Raw genomic sequence first — 18,399 nt, forward strand, 5'->3', positions numbered from 1 at the left:
ATTCTAACCGGTAGAAGCGTGATTCTTGTAGCCTAGTAGAAAGTTTTGAAATTATCATTAAAAAATGGAAATTTCAAAATTTTTCTGTTTTCCCTCATAAAATTCTTAGGCTGTCAGTAGAGATGATGCATACTAAATTTGGCTCAATTCCAACCACTAGAAGCGAAGTTACTGCAGTAGAAAAATTTTTAATTCCATGATTTTATAACAAATAATTGAAGAGTTGGTCACCGTAAATACTTTTTTTTCTACTGCAATAACTTCGCTTCTATACACACTGTACTAGCATATTTCAAAGACAATTATATCAACGAGATACCGGTTATCTTTGCTCTCTTTTTAAATAAATGCTAATTGTACTCTTCACAGGACATTAAAAAATATGACGGCGCAGAAAGTACAGAAAACACTGTCAAGACTTTCAACTATATGGGAGATAACGAAATCAGAATCATATGCTTCCTCTCTTGGCATCCTCGAGCTGATCTGTGCGTTCTTTGACGAACCAGCCTCTCAATTGTTCAAAAGAATGGTTAGTATTATATTAGCCCCAAAACCTATTTCTTGAATGTTTCCAATGTAGTTCTGTTCTATTGTTGGTAATAACTTTGTTTAATAATTTTGTTGTTGCCTGTCCTCTGGTAAAAGATTTTCACTACTCAAAAATGATATTGGAATCATTGCTCACACATGCATATCTGTTTTCAGGAATTGCTCAAGATTTAATGGCAGATGCGCCGAACCACCCATTCTTGATTACAATCGGTAAGTATGTACATAAAGTATGGGTCACGTTCACACTGATGACTAACTGACTGTTACTGAATTTATTGCAAGTATAAAGTCATCGTGCGAATCTCATGGACTTAGGTCGGGCATAATGATTTGAGCCTCAAATTGAATCAAGTATTAAATCATTTCATGTTGAAACCGCTTTGTAGTGTAAAAATGATTGCCCACCCCTGCTATTGTCAGTAAGTGACATGCACAGAATAGCGGCATAAGTCTCGATTATGAAAAATGTGTCCGGTTTTGTATTGCACAAGTCGGTTTGATATGAATGTAAAAATCGTCTGATTTTTGGTTTCTCTGGAAATTTGTTACCTCCGTGAGTGTGCTTGGTGAGCGTGGTGTAGAGATAGGGAGTGCGAGCAAGTTGGTACCACTGATAAGACAGTCACAGGTACTCACTATCTTGTCAATAGTTATGCCGTAGTTGTGAAAATGAAATACTTCCCATAACTACTTTACAAAATCTGAACGCTTGAAAGTCAGTAGTTCTGCCCATCACTGTTTCGTACAAGTGGAAGTAGTCAAATGCCACAACCACTAGAATATAAGTAGCTCAAGTAGGCAACATTGGCAAACCTACTTGAGTATGCCAAAATAATAGATATAGATATACTTGATTACTGACCAGCGCCTCTGGTTGTCGGCACAGTCTCTATTTCATAACCTAGCCAATGGCGTTAAATGTGCTGCATACTAACAATGCATTTTTGTGTTAGTCATGGATCCTGAGAAGATAATTAACCTTATATTGATGCCTTGCTCTTCTGAAGTGCCTACTAGCACTACACTCGAGTGGTTGGATTTTTACGCTTCTTCTACTCGTAATTGAGTATAAATTTATGACAGTAGCCCTATATCTAGTTGAGTAGCAGCTCTGACTGCTTTACAACTTTTGTTTATTTTCAGGCTCATCGAACTACAATGTGAAGGAGTTTGTGGTAACTGCCGAAAGATCAATGATATTCACCACGGACTCCTTCTACGTTGCTTTGGCGTATCTGTTCGTCACATTCTATGTTTTCAACCTGGAACACCCGAGCGAACTGACAGCCACGTTGGAGTTTATGTAAAGGTAAGCTGAGTGAGAGTGAGACTATCAAATGTCAACCCATAATGGCAATGACTGATTATGTTTCTTCGCTCGGCTCAGCTGCTTTCGTTCACTGCTGGGCAGTGCAAAGGCACCTTTATTGGTGATCTCACAGCTGGCAACTGGGGCGCAAAATATTAATGAATCCGGTCCTAATGAAAAGCTAGTGTAACGGTGATTTCTTAAATAGAAATTAAAATGCGGTATGGGCACTAGAAATGCCTTAAAATCGCCCTGAAAAATCTGACATCTGCAATATTTTAAACAATCAGAGCTCTGCAACACATTGACAATAACAATTAACTATTGTGGTGCTCTGCTTGCTTATAACAATCACAATTTAACACGAAAATGTTAACATATGGGGTACTGGTAGCCCATAGTGAATAGGCTGGAGAACTTTGTTAATACAGCAATATAGTTTTGTCTGAAGCAAATTCGCTCTTGTTGATGGCCAGCCCCCAGTTATGTTATAAGATATATTTCATATATTACAGAGTCTTCGCCGAGATTTCCGAAGTGTTCAAGAAAGAGAAAGACACTTAGAGTTCATCCAAAGGTGATGAAACTCACCAACCTCCTGCGGGAAACGGAATAAAACATGAAAATAAATGCTTTCATGCTGCAGCATTTGATTCAATTATTTCCATGGAGTTGTGCGTATTACCAGGGCGCGAAGTGTTAGAAAACCGCCATGCATATAGCATTAAGTCTATCCATACATTGATTGACACTAGATAGGGCTGTGAATTCAGTGCTAGCTTTACTAGTAATTTACTAGAAAGAGTAAAAATATTACTAATCTTTAGCATCAAGGTTACAAGAGTGAGTAGAAATGCTGCTTATCCTGAGTCCAGAAAATTTACTAAAGTTATAGTAAAAAAGTTACTAATTTTTAGTATGTAACGTTACCAGGGTAAGTAAAACTGCTGCCTCGCAATTAGGAGTAAATTTACTAAAATTTTTCTAACAGTGTACTCCAACTACCTCATTCCTTGAGTGACGAGAGCATACAAGCAATCATGATGCAACATACTTAATGCTCGATGTGATTGATAATTACATTTCTTCTGAAACATTATCCGCACATTTATACTATTCACATACCGAGATATCTTATTGGTTATATTTCAAACGCTCTCGCATTAGGCTGATAGATCAGGGAGTGGAGTAGATCTAGTTTGAAATTATCGCCACACTAACCCCAACCTAATACTGTACTAATAATCACGCAGATCGCTGCAGTATTGATCGCCTGCAGCTGGGATATTTTATGGGTGCTCCTGCTCCTATATTATAAAGTATTTTGCGAGTATTTACTTCAAACATGCACATGCGTCATGCCTATGTACCGGAAATGCGATGATATTCTTATGGAGCGGGGGCCGGATATAGGAAAATTAAGTACTTCGCGGGCTGGATTGCTGAATGGATAAATTATTCGCCCATGTATACAAAGAATAAATCGTATTTATCAGTGGCGGCTCGTGACAATATCGGGTGGTGGGGCAAGGGCTGCGAGCGACTTTTATCAAGATGACGTCACAATGGCGTTTTCCAACGTAAAAAAGTAACTTTATGATGGTCACATGAATTTCCCGACAACAGTGATTTTAACGTAGGTGCCGCGAGAGGTTTGCCGGTGAGCCGTGACTTGAAGTGTGGTAACAAATGTTTTATTCATTTATTTTTAATCAAAGGATTATTTTACAAAATGAACGTGAACTAAGAATCGCCCTATGCCACGAATCAAGTATCAGGTCATCCTTAGTAGCATGCGTTATGATTTCATGGTAGAGTTAGAGATTACGCAAATCGATTGACCCTAATTTTTCTAAGCCCGTCCGAAAGTGTTTCGTACACGATCCTGGTGTGTTACGACCACTGAGCTGGTGGTTACGACCAGAGATGGGCGGATTCCAAAATTTCGGGATCCGAATCTATCCGGATCCGGCTTGCAATTGGAAATTCAGAGTCCAAAGAAATCCGGCTGGTGAATGTCCAGTTCGGAATCCGAAAAAATCCTGCCAGAACAATGCTAATTAATCATATCACAGCAAAAATAATCCGGCTAAAATCCGACCGTCACCCCAAATTCAAAATCCGGATCCAGTCCGGCCAGGTAAAAAAAACATTGAAATCCTGCTCCGGCTCCAGAACCGGACTGTGGCCATCTCTGGTTACGACCAGGTGATAATAGGCAACCAAAGCGGAGGCACCCGGCGTACGATTGGATCAATAGACTGGACGTGGACAACTTCTAGACCTCTCATTTTCGCTCTAAAGGCAACTGCGTAAACTACGTACGCAGCAAAGATTCAATACGATTCATGTTCGCGCTTGACTTGACCTGACTAATTCCAATGACTAACTCGAGAGATTGCGTAAGCCTAACTGGAAAGGTCAACGAGTTCGGACACATACGCAATTGTTATCTCATAGATTGGGCCTGTCATATTGAATCCAGAACATCAATTTGAATGGTCTTTGAAGAACTAAGGACAGCAGCCTCGGAACTTCGGTCTCGGAACAACATAGGACATTTTGGCCTTGAAACTGGAGACTGTGACACAACACATACGGCTTACTGTCTATACGGCCGTAAACCAAACTTTACGCTGATTGGTCGAGAGACAATGGCCATGGATACGACGCAGCAACGGAGGACGCTGCATTTACTTCAACATATAGTCGGCACTACGATGTATTCCTATAGCCGTGCAGACTGTATAAAAACGACAAGATTACAGTTAAATGTTTATTTCTTCATCAATAATGAAATTAGGAAAGGAAATAAAATATTTAATAACATATACTGAAATATAATGCCGAAAAACTACTGTGTTTATGAATGCAGTGCCACCAATGGCAATGAACTGGGGAAGAACAGATCTTTCCATTCATTTTCTTCCAACGCAAAGGACAGAAAGGCTTGGGAAGGCAGAGTATAAGAAGGCAGGACTATTTGTGGCATACATTTGGGCCTGAATTTGTTGCCAATAAGAGTGATTTACTTGTAATTATCTAGCAGCAGTCAAATAAAAACTACTTTCCTGTGATTTCTGCCCAAGTTCAAATTTCATGAACTCATTGCATGTGCTGTTACGATACCTCAAGCACACCAGTGCAGATGAGGTCTGCTCAGCTAGAATCACTCTATCATGTGAAGCACCCAGATATCCATATGGAAAAAGAACATGACCAATCTTTGCTACATTCACATGCGTGATGCTTAGTAGTCTTGAATGGCGCTTTCTTCGTGCAATAACCCCCACAATATTGAATACCAGTTGATACTGTACTGTCATTGAAGTGATTTGAAAAGAGATGTTGCATATGGAGTACATGCTGTCTTGTTCCCCTCAAAGCAGTCCAAAATCCTACCAAAATTGCTACTTGTGAGTCGAAGAGCCCAATGTATTTACCCCATTCTGCACATCCTCTCTGTTCTGATGTTCTGTGGGCTTAGGTAGCTAATCTGCATATGACTGACTTCGTTGGCCTCTCACCCTAAGATTCAGGTGATGGATTTGAAGATTCCATTTCAAGGCTACACGATGGCGATTCTAGATCAGGATCACCAGATGACAATGTAAGATTTGCATGTGCAGCATCCACAACATTGCAGGAAGACAGTTGACACGGCATGGAGTTCAGGGTCCGCCTCTTTGCAATGCGCATAATCTTCTGCTTCACCACGGAGATTGCGACTGGGAATCGCACCTCTCTTTAGACGTGACTGTATTGGTATATCTATAATGCACTAGCAGCAAAATCTTCCTTGCAAAATTGGTAGGAGCAAATTATTATTATTATTATTATTGTACACAACTGTGGTGCTTTTAGCCTGTTTAAGGCTTTGTGCTCCACGACATGACAGTATTCGAACTGATCAATGCATTTATTCTTGTCTTTGACATTCTTTCCACTCTCTCATGCATCGGCTCGCGATTCATCGGCTCTTTAGCTGCCGACTTGTAGCTCGCCTCACTGTGATTTCTGGGCTTTTTAAGTCAGTGCAACTGCAGTGAGGTCGACGATGAGGAGTAAATGAAGCTTGTGGAAGTAGGCTTGAAATCCTGCCTTCTTACTCTGCATTCCCAAGCCTTCCTGACCTTTGCGTTGGAAGGAAATGAATGGAAAAATCTGTTCTTCCCCAGTTCATTGCCATTGGTGGCACTGCATTCATAATCACAGTAGTATTTCGGCATTATATTTCAGTATATGTTATTAAATATTTTATTTCCTTTCCTATAATTTCATTATTGATGAAGAAATAAACATTTAACTGTAATCTTGTCGTTTTTATACAGTCTACACGGCTATAGGAATACATCGTAGTGCCGACTACATGTTGAAGTAAATGCAGCGTCCTCCGTTGCTGCGTCGTATCCATGGCCATTGTCTCTCGACCAATCAGCGTAAAGTTTGGTTTACGGCCGTATAAGTCTGCTGCGAAATCGCCGTTGGAAAATATATTAATCAATAAATACATGAATAAAAGCCGTAAACTTAGTATACTGTTACAAGAAATCATCGAGAAGTAGCATACGCAATCTCATAACCCATTCCGGTATGGTACACTGTCAAAATCAATACAAACAGACGAACACCGAACTTTGACTAAAATAGATCGAGGAATAGGCTGATCGAATGATCAGCTGTTTGCCGACATCGAAAATGAAATAGCTATCGCATTTGACAGAAGATTGTAAGCAAATGGTTAGAAGGCCACAATTTCACAGTGAAATGGACATTGGCGAACATAAAATTATGTGAATATTTGAATGCAAACCGAGAATCTTGGTTAGCTGTTTCATGCGATCATCGAGATATACCATTGGAAATATCATCACCGATCTCGTTATGGGAACGCAGACTATAGATTAGCACAGACCGACACCGGCTTTTGCGTGAGATCCGCAATGACGTAGGTAGGCTAAGTATCAGATCAGCGCGCATCTCTACCATACTCGACCTCGAAAACGAAATAACTGCCTCAATCATTGAGTGTCAACTTTAAGACTTGGCACCGCGTTCGATACTAAAATCAAGACATACCGTGCAAAAGCTCATGACAGATCTAGGTATGGAACATCGTTAAAATCAATAGAGACCAATAACGGCTTTTGCGTAAATTTGTTAGCGATAAATGAAGAGTCAGCTCTTACTCGACTTTGGAAACGAAATTACCACCCACATAGTTCAGTGACAAACTTAAAACTTGTTACAGCGGTCGATACTAACACTTACCGTGCCAAATGTCATGACCGATCTCGGTATAGAACATCGTCAAAATCAATGGAGACCAATACTGGCTTTTGAGTAAAATCTGTTTGCTGTACTATGTACAATTGTACATGATAGATCAGCACACACTGAACTTCGGAAACGGAATTACTACCCTTATCTTTAAGTAGCAAGCCTGAAACTTGGAGCAGTGTTAAATACTACCTTCACGACATATCATACCAAGTTTCAAGAATTATCATGGTGCGAAACACAGTCAAAATCGACCTATACCAGCAAAGGTCGACTCAACGCATATTACGGTAACCGAGTTCAGATATAGATACGATTGTTACATCACACCTTAGGGGCGACAGGCATATTTGCCCCGGTTGCTCGGCCATTTTACGAATAGGAGAGAGTAAATCACCGTTTCTTTATTGTGCGCGGCTTTGAGAGAATAGATAGTGAAAGCTTGTTATGAGCGCTACCGGGGCAAGCCCCGGCTAGGCATTCTCAAAGCGAAAACACAGAAGAGAATTCGATTTTCGCAGAGACTTCGCTATGTATGGGCCTTTGCAAGCGAAAGCACAAGAAGAACGCGGGTTTCGCTGTGATCTCGGTATGTATTGATTGCTGTGCGTCTATAAATGGTTAAATTGTTATTGAACAGAATTTTAGGTGGGGCAATGCCCCAGTTGCCCTATAGGACGAGCCGCCACTGGTATTTATTGTATGTATTTTATCGACAGCAATGTCACTTCAAAGCCATTACTCGCCGATATTGAAAATACTATGTCGATTTGAAAACAGCATTGCCATACAGTCGCCGCCATGTCTGCTTCTCTCTGCTCAACTAACTCACAGCGCAATCCATAATTAAGATGTCAAAATGTTTGATAAGCCCCCTTACCCAAAATTTACCAAGATATCAATTCATTAGGGTTGAGTACACCGTAAATGCCGATAATGCAAGCCTTCTCGCTTCGAAGAACTTACCCGTAAGCTCCGCTCTCGCACGCTGCGCAGTGCTCAGATCTATATAATAACATGCAGTCACTAAAATTTGACGTTTAGGCAAGTAGTGGGGAATCTCAGCAGACTGGGGCCGCGGGCCACATTATCATGTAAAACGGGAAACTGTGAGCGGGCCGGACAAAATCTCGTCGCGGGCCGTATGTTGCCAGTCCCTTTTGTGGACGGTCCTCGATGACAACCTGCTGACTATCTCATTTTGCTCGCGGAAGCTGTAGAGTAGAGAGATACACGGCACCTCACCACTGTGAACTAAACCTCACCAAAACAGATTCTGTGAAACTATTACCAGGAGTTAGATTCGCATCATGGCTAGTTTAAGCAATAACGACATCCGAAATATGAATAATATAGGTGCTAGAAAAGGTACTATACTTATGATATTGAAGTATTTGAAAGTATGGAATACGTATCAAGTATGGTATGGAACAATGTTGGTATGGTATGGAAAATTGCAAGTATGGTATGGAGAGAGTAAGGCAAGTATGGAGTATGGAAAATTCTCGTTCCATACCATATACCATACCATGCCCTGAATGTGAGACGCCGTATAGCTACTTGGCGTCTGAATTTGTCTAGCGCAGCGCTTCTCAACCGGGGGTCCGCGAAGCAATTTCAGGGGGTCCGCGAGTCCTATAAATTTTTAGTATTGTTGATATTCTAATTTTTATTTTATTTTTTTGATTTAAGAAAGCATGAGGCAGTTTCGTACCACAACTGCTTAAACCTCATGACTCATATCATCATCATAATCGTCTGACATGAACTATCGTAGTGCGGAAATTCATTTTCATTGCCCATTTTCCATTATCCTGCTGATACAAACATATTGCTGTTTGAGACGTTTTGTAGGGGTTTGTGGAAAAAAATAAAAATATGGAGATTGTAACGTCAATCAGGGTGACTTCGTAATGTCTGCAAAACCTTCTCGATTTGAAGTTGTCAGTCTCATCAAATTAGTGTACAGTCGTTTGAAATAAAAATTTCCGAAGTATATCCTTAATTTGTCCCAATGCAGGTATTGAAACCTCGCCACGAAATCCATTTTATCATGTGATATACATAACCACTATTTGAACAGCTTTTTAGAGGTACAGAACTTCAATATACAATTGAATAGTATATTCATATTGAAATGAACCCGAATATTTTCGGCTGACATCCGTCATAAATCGGACAATGATATACCTGCTCTTTCAGACCCAGCCCCCTCTATAGAGTGGGTGATTGTCTCTGCTCTTTCAGACCCAGCCCCCTCTATAGAGTGGGTGATTGTCTTCCGGCAATACCCGCGCCCATTCTATAGAGGGGCGACATGAAGTTCACGATTCGGACGGCCGTCGATTTCGGCTTAAGGTGCAAATGATCCTTTAACATTTTCTTGTAATAATGTTATCGTAATTTTCGATAATATAACTGTCACGGGGCATATTAAATGAATGCAACATAGCAAAGTCGCCGATAATAGTTGTCAATCAAGCTGAAATATATGATTGTGAACTCAAAATCAATAGTCAGATTTCATTGATGAATAAACAATGTAGTATGGTCGCATTGCGTAATCTCGTACTAAAGAATACCGTATCGCTGTGTGTGAGTACCGACAAGACAGGAGCTTCAGGCAACATTCTAGCTAACGGTCTGCCGACCCTGTTGTGTCCCCGTGTGCTACAGAATACCGTTTTTCTTGAGTACCAGCAAGCTATGAGCTCCCGTTATATTCAAGTGAATGGTCCTGATGATCTTGCCCACAACCGTGTCGAACAAAACCACTTACTACAACCTACAGAAGTCAGAAGTGAACTGCTGCCGGAAGAATTCACCAGACATGTGTGCGAACAAATGAATGTTTATGCGAAAAACAAACATACCAACAAAACATAGCAAGTGCGTTGACGATTATAATCAGGGAATGAACGGAGTTAATCGCACAGATAAAAACAATGCCTTACTACAGCTTTGAGCGTAGCTGTAAAAAATGGTGGAGGAAACTTTCTTTCACTTCTTCAGTCTAGCAACCACTAATGCCTATATTTTGTATTTGGAATATGTTAGCCGATACGGATACATCATGGTCAAGTTGAGAGCCAAGCATATTGCACAGCCACCTCCAGCAGGTGCCAAAAGACTGCACCTGCCATATCTGTTACTACAGAGAGCGTACCAAACAGTTATGTGAAGGAGCATATTTCTCTTGATCGGGCGGCTTCTGAATCTTGATGTCAATTCGTAATATTTGCCATCAATGTCACAGATGCAGAGGGTCTTCTTTTTTTCGTTCTCCTTTTATTGACTTCACCATGCTTGAAAATAAACATCATTATGAGTACCGTACCATTGCCTATATACTCTGAGTAATTCATCACAATTTGACTGATATCAAAATTATAGGACATAGCTCATCTAGATACTAATAGTTAGATTACCTATCTAGTTGCTAAAAGCTAGATAATATTCAGGGGCTGGAGAACCCTGCTTGATGTTTGATGATATTCATGTTCTTGTGGTTAAGAAAGTACCATGCTTTCCTGCTAGAACATTGGTATTCTAAACAAAATCCAAATGCAAATACACATTACACACTTTCCCTGATGCACTCCAGCGCGTTTCCTGCGCCTATGTTACTTCTCAGGTACAAAACGAATGAGACTCGATTGACATCTGCCGTTATTTTTTCCAATACAATTACATGATTACAAGCAGTACCAAACATTTTATTTCAATAGATTTAATCTATAACCATACAAATAAATTAGCCAAAAGTACGTACTTACCGCAACTTATCCGGGGAATATTCACTCACCGCAATTCGACCTACACAACATATCAACACAGCGGCACATCTACTTTTCCAAATTATTCCAAAATCATACAGCGTGAAGCGTCTTGATACACCCTAAACAGTGATGTGTCACATGCGTCGAATAACCAAAAACTCGCAAGTCTGTGAATCTTAGAATATGCGCAATCAAATGCAATTTTCCGGGAATTCGGGGTGTTCAGAGACAATGGCCTGGGATTCAAAGAGAGCTCGGCTATCAGATTTGGCGCATTCTTATTGCGGATGCCCTATCGACAAGGCGGGTTTTTTGAAGAACAAGGAGTGTTTCGTTGCTATCAAAGCATTACGCTTCAACCCTGAAATTCATATCACAAGTTATATTGGTACGCAGCCTTGTCTTGTTAATGTTCAATTTTTCATGGTCGAAAATGTTTTCTCGTTTATATATATGTAAACCAGAACAGAAAAAGTAGTTCCATGAAAGTCTTTCTCAGGTGGGAAAACTTGGATCCATTCTTTGGCACATAAAATTTGTCTATACTTTTAGATTAGGATTTAACTTCGACGGTAGAAACTTTCTGCGGGCCGATCAAAATACCGTCGCGGGCCGCGCTAGATGCTGGACGTGGTATGTTCATAAAATAGATGTTTCTTCATTTTGGTGCCATAAATGTTGCGATCAAACCGAAAGTATCGTCGGAAGCGTTATGCGTTAGCATCCATCTATCTTTCCGGAAATGGTTTTCGGCACTCCTCGTTCATATCAAACGAAGACGCGGATTTTCAAGACACGACCGCGTACTTCAAGAAATACAGCAGCAAAATTAGCGTTGAAATAATCGAAGTCTACCAATTTCTACATAAATAGTAGCCTATGATGATATTTTCAAGAAAAGTCATTATTTTTCTGTTTATCACAAGCCTACAGTTCATATTTGCACAAGACAGATATGAAGGTTGCACCATAATAGAGCTAAAATTGAACTAAAACTTGAGGGGGTCCGCGAGAGTCCGTGACGGTCAAAAGGGGTCCGCGAAGCCAAAAAGGTTGAGAACCACTAGTCTAGCGTATAGGAAACTATTTGAGGGTAGTAACGCTCACGAAGGATTGCTAAAGGGTCGAAGTTGGGAGCTTTAACGCCGACAAACAAAAGATGTCTGCTACACTATGGTAGACGTCTTTCGATGCTTATGATTACCGAGTTTCCTTGCACTTGCAGCAATGACAGCGATTGCTCTAGCTGAGGATTTGACACACCTCATTAGAATCATAACAGTTCAAGAACTTAATTGTGGTGGCGAAATCAGAACGTTCAAAACGTCAGAAAAGCTAGATGAGCATATCGAGGCGGTACACTGGGCTCATCGTGTACGTCACACTGTCGACAACGAAGTGCAAGGTGTGTAAAGATTTTACCCAAGTATAGCTATGTTGCATTCCTCAGTGAAGAATCTCTACCTGATTGTGATTTAGGGGTAATTGACTGAGTGTTAAAAAGCTTGATATTATCATGGCTTGCGATTACTTGAAAACTGGAATTCATTTAAAATAAATTGATATTTAGAGGTACTACCCATCAAATATTAGTTAGCAAGACATGTCAGCGGAGTCATGAGTCAGAATAATTGAGTAATTTAACAGTAATTGAGTAATTTAACCTGGTACTTTCCAATTTTCGTGTGGACATAATTAAACTAGTTCATGTTACACATGATCGATTTGATTGGGGGAAATTTTTCCTTCAGAGTTTCTTCTATTCTAACATTATACACTATAATCCACTCTCAACTAATTGGCTATGCTGTTTTATGACCGTTACTGTAACGTTACGAAGCCTGATTGGGTGTGAAGACAAAGACTGTATATCAATTTTTGGGACCCTCAAGGACAAAAATTCCGGGGTCCAATGTGATCATTTAGATGCTGTAGAAAATGCACGTCCATGTGCAAACATTGATTTAGATGAAAAGGTTTTGAACACCCTTGTTGAAATGAAGCTAATATCAAGCGTAACTAGTGAAAAATGCAGCAATGAAAGAATGAGGAGTGTGCAATGTAATGCTCCACTCGTGGTGCATGCAAATTTTTAAGCATTCAATATTTCGAAGAAATACAAGTATTATTCTATCTTCACTGGCCAGAATACATACTATAGTCCTAGTGAAAGAGTGCGGGTGACAGTTGACGTTGACAGAGGCTCATGGTCATGTCTTTGCTCATGGAAAACTGGAACATGCTTGCACATCACACTGGCGAAATGGTATGTGTTCCAGACTGAACCAGAGCTCATATCATGTATGTCGAGGTAATCTTCATTGCATGACTTTCAAACATTCCATAATTAGGTTCTTAATATTTGATTTACAGTACTCAACCTCCTACTGATGACATGCAATTGAATATGAAGTATTTTCTCGAGCATAAACTGATTCCAGAAAAGATACCTAATGAATATTTGAAGGAAGGAATAATTTCAGAATTGACGCCAGAAGAAACTGTTTGCGCAAGGTGTGCTGGAGTCCTTGAAGTGAGCGGAATGCGAAAAGCTCAGATTTAGATGTGGAAAGGTAATTAATTTTATTTTACATTTCTGTATTTCTATATGCTATTCAATTGTATATTGAAGCTCTGTAGCTCCATGAAGCTCTTTAAACATTGCTTTAATTAAGGTGCAATATAGCTTAAGTTAAACTAATGAGGTTATTTCATTCTGTTCTCAATCCGATCAATTTTAGGAGTCTGTATCAAGGAAAAGTCTTGCAATTCGTGTGGCTGGCAGGCTCGATTCCAGAATTATAAGTCTGGTGTGCATAATTTTGACGGTCATATATTACTGACGCTGCGACTATGTATGCACTTGAAGAATAGAATAGCACTAGCTAAAAACATTGGGTATTTCAGGCATTTTCTTTGCAATATGGATCCGGTAAATTTCATATTTCTGTCGAGAGTTTCCATGCATCTTCAAAATATGAAGATCAATGTAAGATATATGAAAAAGACCAAGAGACATTTCTCCAAGAGACATTTTTCCAAGTCTGTTGTCCTCGCAGATGATGGCCGTGCAACACTGGCTATGAAAGGTAGAGCTGCAAATTTCATCTGTGACTTTGTTTTATCATGAAGTCTAATTTTGATTTTTCAGTATATTTAATATGGAGTTGTTACTCACAGATGATGGACCAGTTGGAAAACCGCCCGGCAATGTTGCTACTAGCTCTTTTTGCGACCGGTCTGCCAATTCTGCAATGGTGTCATGAACTGATAAAAAAGACACTATTCCTCCCACTGTCACCGACCATGTACAAGCATCAAGTGGTAGTAATGTTCCCACTCGTCTCATTATTGCTACTGTGACTGTTCCGTCGCATGTTGGTTCTGTTACCAATTCCATATATGTTGATTCATGCTATGACAAATTGTCTCAGCCGAAAACGGAATCTTGCTCCATCGTTGCAAGAGATGCATTTGAAAATTCCGTGGACGAAAATGCCACAAAATGCAAAGATGTCCAGACACTTCCATTCAAATTCACAGATATGTTTCATTATATTTCATGTTGGTGATTGTTATTGTACTGATGACAATACTCTTTCAGAAATAAATTCACTTTTTACGTCGGCACATAAAGCAAATAGGATTGAAGCTGTCGTGAATCGGCTACCTTTATTCACACATGACCTGCTGCTTTTGAATGGATGTAGCTGGCTAGATGATAAGGTCATTTGCTCTGCTGTCATTTTTATGAAGACTAATTAATCTTGTTCATCTCCTAAATTTCAGTTGATGGATTGTATTATTTTTGCCCTCAATGAAAAAGTAAGTCATTGCCAAGTTTTTTGTTTGCTGAAAACTATTTAAAGCTTGTAATTTCAGTCGAAGGTCATACGATGGTTGTTGTTTCCTGTCTGCTAGCTACTGATTGGTTTGTTGGTGGGAAATTTGCCTCTGGCAAGAAGAAAACAGTATGTGTCATAGTAACAAGACATTTCAATATTCTCTAATATAGTGATTCACTCTAGAAAGAAGCAGCTACAAAATCTTTTGTAGCGCCACTTAATGTTCGTTGTGGCAGAACTGGTGCGGGCAGGGGCAACCATTGGATTCTTTTGGTAAGCATGTTCCATACCTGACAGATTCTACCTTGTATTCTACATTGTAAGTTTGTGAAACTCATTGCTTCTCACCCCTTTCACCCATGTTCTGTCTCGTCAATATATTCTGTATTAGTGTAATGTGTGTATATACTCTTTCAGATATCTGACGCTGAATCAAATATGGTTCTACTATACGATCCAATGGGCCACGAGGCTCGCTATGGGAATGTCCTGCAACAGTTCGAGTAAGTCGATGAGGTCGTATTCAAGAGACATATTTCATTTCTGTATTAATCCAGCGAATTTATACGAACGTACTCAAGAAGAGAATCAGTTGCGAGATATACAGGATTAATAAGGACCGGTGTTCAAAATGACGGATTTAATTGTGGAGTCCTTGCGTTTAAGGTTTGTGATGCGTTCATGTATTAAGATTTGAGAAAATAGATTTTCAAACTTTCATTTAATAGGTCGCCCAACTCTACTTGACCACTGGATCATCAATCCCATATGGCAACCTTGATTTTGATCATTCTCGACGAGCTCACGAAAGCTACCGCCAGCAGTTTGATCAATTCTTGCTCGATGCGACGGGTATGTTGGTCCATGTCAAGATGAAAACCCTATTAAATACGTTGCATGTTTTTCCTGCAGATGAGAAAGAATTGACAGATTATTGCATTAAATGCATTAGTCAAGACCACCCAAAAAAGACATGAAATGGGTATGCAATTACGAGACTACATTTGTCAGGTATATTGATTCAAACTCGTATCCAGGTTGCGTGTGACGGCTGTGGTCGATGGACACACGAGGACTGTTGCCCGGGACAGCAGATACCTGATCCCGATGATGATTTTTATTGCCTGCTCATTTCATTGTGACTTTTACTATGGTTCCACTGCCATTTCTTGATGACTTTTAACTGTGCCAATGCTTTTTCTCAGTCATTTTTACTGTGGTTCCACTGCTCATTTCTTAATGACTTTTACCGCGGTTTCATTGCCTTCTGCTGTGGTTCCGTTGGCTATTTCATATTGTGGTATTGCAGTTTCATTACATACTGTATCTGCAGACTTAAGTCTGAAATTCATTGCGAGTGTACAAATATGGGGTGGTGACAGGGTTGTAACTAAGTCACTAGGTTTAAAGAAGTCAAGTTGAGTCGTTTTCAATTCACCGGCGAGTCAAGTCCGAGCAATCCCTAACGAGTCAAGTCCGAGAGCAATGGGTCGAGTCCAAGTCGTGGTGTTTACTGTTCCCCATCGAGTTCAGCTTCAGATCACTTATGTGGAACTCGCGGGGGCGATATCGAAGGCCTCGGATAATTTTCATGTTTATTTTTCCCATTCTAAACATGGTTATTGTAACAGATAAAAGGCAGGTTTGGGCATATTTTTCATTTATCAGTCCTGATATACCATTCTTGAATAAGTCATACAATGAGTAAATCCATTTTCAAGAAAATGACTCGAGTCGTCAAAAAAATTGTGAGTCGAGTCATGACTCGATTCATTGCAACCCTGGGCGGTGATACAATAATTTGATACAGCTAAACATGCAATAGATAATTTGGGATTCTGCCACCGCTTATTATGACAAAAATTTAACAGTATGCAATCTTAGATATCATATAGTCGCGCCATGAAAGGATTTAGCCTCTGCTCAGTTTATACCGAGACACCAGACGCCAAACGCCGTATAGCTACTCGGCGTCTCAACATGACAGACGCTAAACGCCGTATAGCTACTCGGCGTCTCACCATATCAGACGCCATACGCCGTATAGCTACTCGGCGTCTCACCATATCAGACGCCAAACGCCGTATAGCTACTCGGCGTCTGGACATAACAGACGCCAAACGCCGTATAGCTACTCGGCGTCTGAACATAACAGACGCCAAACGCCGTACAGACATTTGGCGGCCGCTCGGCGTTTGGCGTCTGGCGTTTGGCCTCTGAGCGGGTTTAACCCCTGCTCCATTTCTGGTAGGAACTAGCTGTCCTAACGAAGTAGTTTAGAATGAAAAAACGTTTTTGGCTCAGAAATAGGCAACTTTTTAACGCTACGATTTTGACAAAATTTTGACAAATTTTGACATGTCAAAAAATGGCCGCTCTAATGATTATACAAACCAAAATAGTTCAAGGAAACCTCAGCCGAAGTCAATATTGGAACCAATTAATAATAGAGTGAATATCATGACTTCTTTTGCTCATGAAATGTCCTCCTGATATTAACGCATTGATAGCCGCGCCAGTGGCTATGTACTGTATCACTAAATAACCTGTTCTGATTGCCCTATATCCTATCTGCACCAAACATACCTGCGATTTTAACAGTCAATCTGGCCGACAACCTGCCGCTTCATGCTATGAAGCGACAACAAATCTGACGAGCATCCGGTCTCACGACCGTGAAGCACGTGTTGCCCATCTATCCTTAGGTTAGTTATCTATAGTCATTAGTCATACTCAGCGAAACGGGATGGAACACTGTAACGAGAGCTTTAAGAAATTTTGGATCGCACAGCATATGATGCGATGTTGTCTGTCCTCCGAGCAAGTGCTACCAAATGACGGGGTCATGAAAAGTGTTAAGCGTCGAAACCTTCTGATCTATCACGTTAGAGACAGCATTACCGGTTTTGTAGCATTGTAGCAGTGAGAAGTCACTTTGGACGAGCGGGAATTAGGTTCATGGTATTATAGCATCCTTAAGAGCACCGTTCATGCCTATCGTTCCTACTCGTGGGCAGTGTTGCCAACTCCGGATGGAAGAAAATCGCTAAAACTGGTGTCAAAAATCGCTAGATGGCGCTAAATATTGAGAAAAAAGCGCTAAAAAATAGCGCTAAATCTGCTGTAACTGCTAAAGGTGTTAAATTGAACAATATATGAATATAATATCACTACATTCTTCTCAGCCATATTTTACTCGTCTGGGGCCAAAGTCACTTATCATATTTCTAGTTCATAATATAAGACGTAAGTCATCTGTAAGCGGAACAAAACGTGAAGTGCATTTCGATAAATCAGATCGCTTTGCGCAATGGTCGCTATACGTGACCACTGACCAGGTTTGCAGGCATAACCCCACACTATATAAGCGTGCCTTGCTCGATGCGTCCGTGAATATGTGATGCGATGTACCGTGGAAATGCGCTTGACTTCTAAACTGTGTTGCAGTACTTGGACACGACATGCGACTTGACCCGACACAACACGACACGACTTCAACATGGTTTTACAGCCACTATAAGTATAGAGACCTTGAGAAAATAATCCGATGACCAACCCGGGGTATGAAATTTTAGAAATCTGGTCTTAAACGAAAGCTAGTGTCACACTGGTTTCGACAATACGAATTAAA

At 40.3% G+C, this 18,399-nt stretch overlaps 2 long non-coding RNA genes across 2 annotated transcripts; one reads left to right on the forward strand and one right to left on the reverse strand.

Annotated features, from left to right (window-relative positions):
• The first annotated feature begins 715 nt into the window (after positions 1-715).
• Positions 716-2,798, forward strand: LOC145439223 (uncharacterized). The gene is made up of 3 exons (XR_013915118.1): positions 716-765; positions 1,699-1,864; positions 2,380-2,798. It is a non-coding gene; the product is annotated as an uncharacterized LOC145439223 (long non-coding RNA).
• A 7,181-nt stretch (positions 2,799-9,979) lies between these two features.
• On the reverse strand, positions 9,980-11,685 carry LOC145448019 (uncharacterized). Its single transcript, XR_013917778.1, has 2 exons — positions 10,921-11,685; positions 9,980-10,449 (listed from the first exon to the last, which is right to left on the reverse strand). It is a non-coding gene; the product is annotated as an uncharacterized LOC145448019 (long non-coding RNA).
• Between the last annotated feature and the right edge of the window lie 6,714 nt (positions 11,686-18,399).

This window comes from Botryllus schlosseri, chromosome 1 (genome assembly GCF_051294905.1).
Source record: "Botryllus schlosseri isolate E-star chromosome 1, Bs_hap1, whole genome shotgun sequence".
In the NCBI taxonomy this organism is placed as follows: domain Eukaryota; kingdom Metazoa; phylum Chordata; class Ascidiacea; order Stolidobranchia; family Styelidae; genus Botryllus; species Botryllus schlosseri.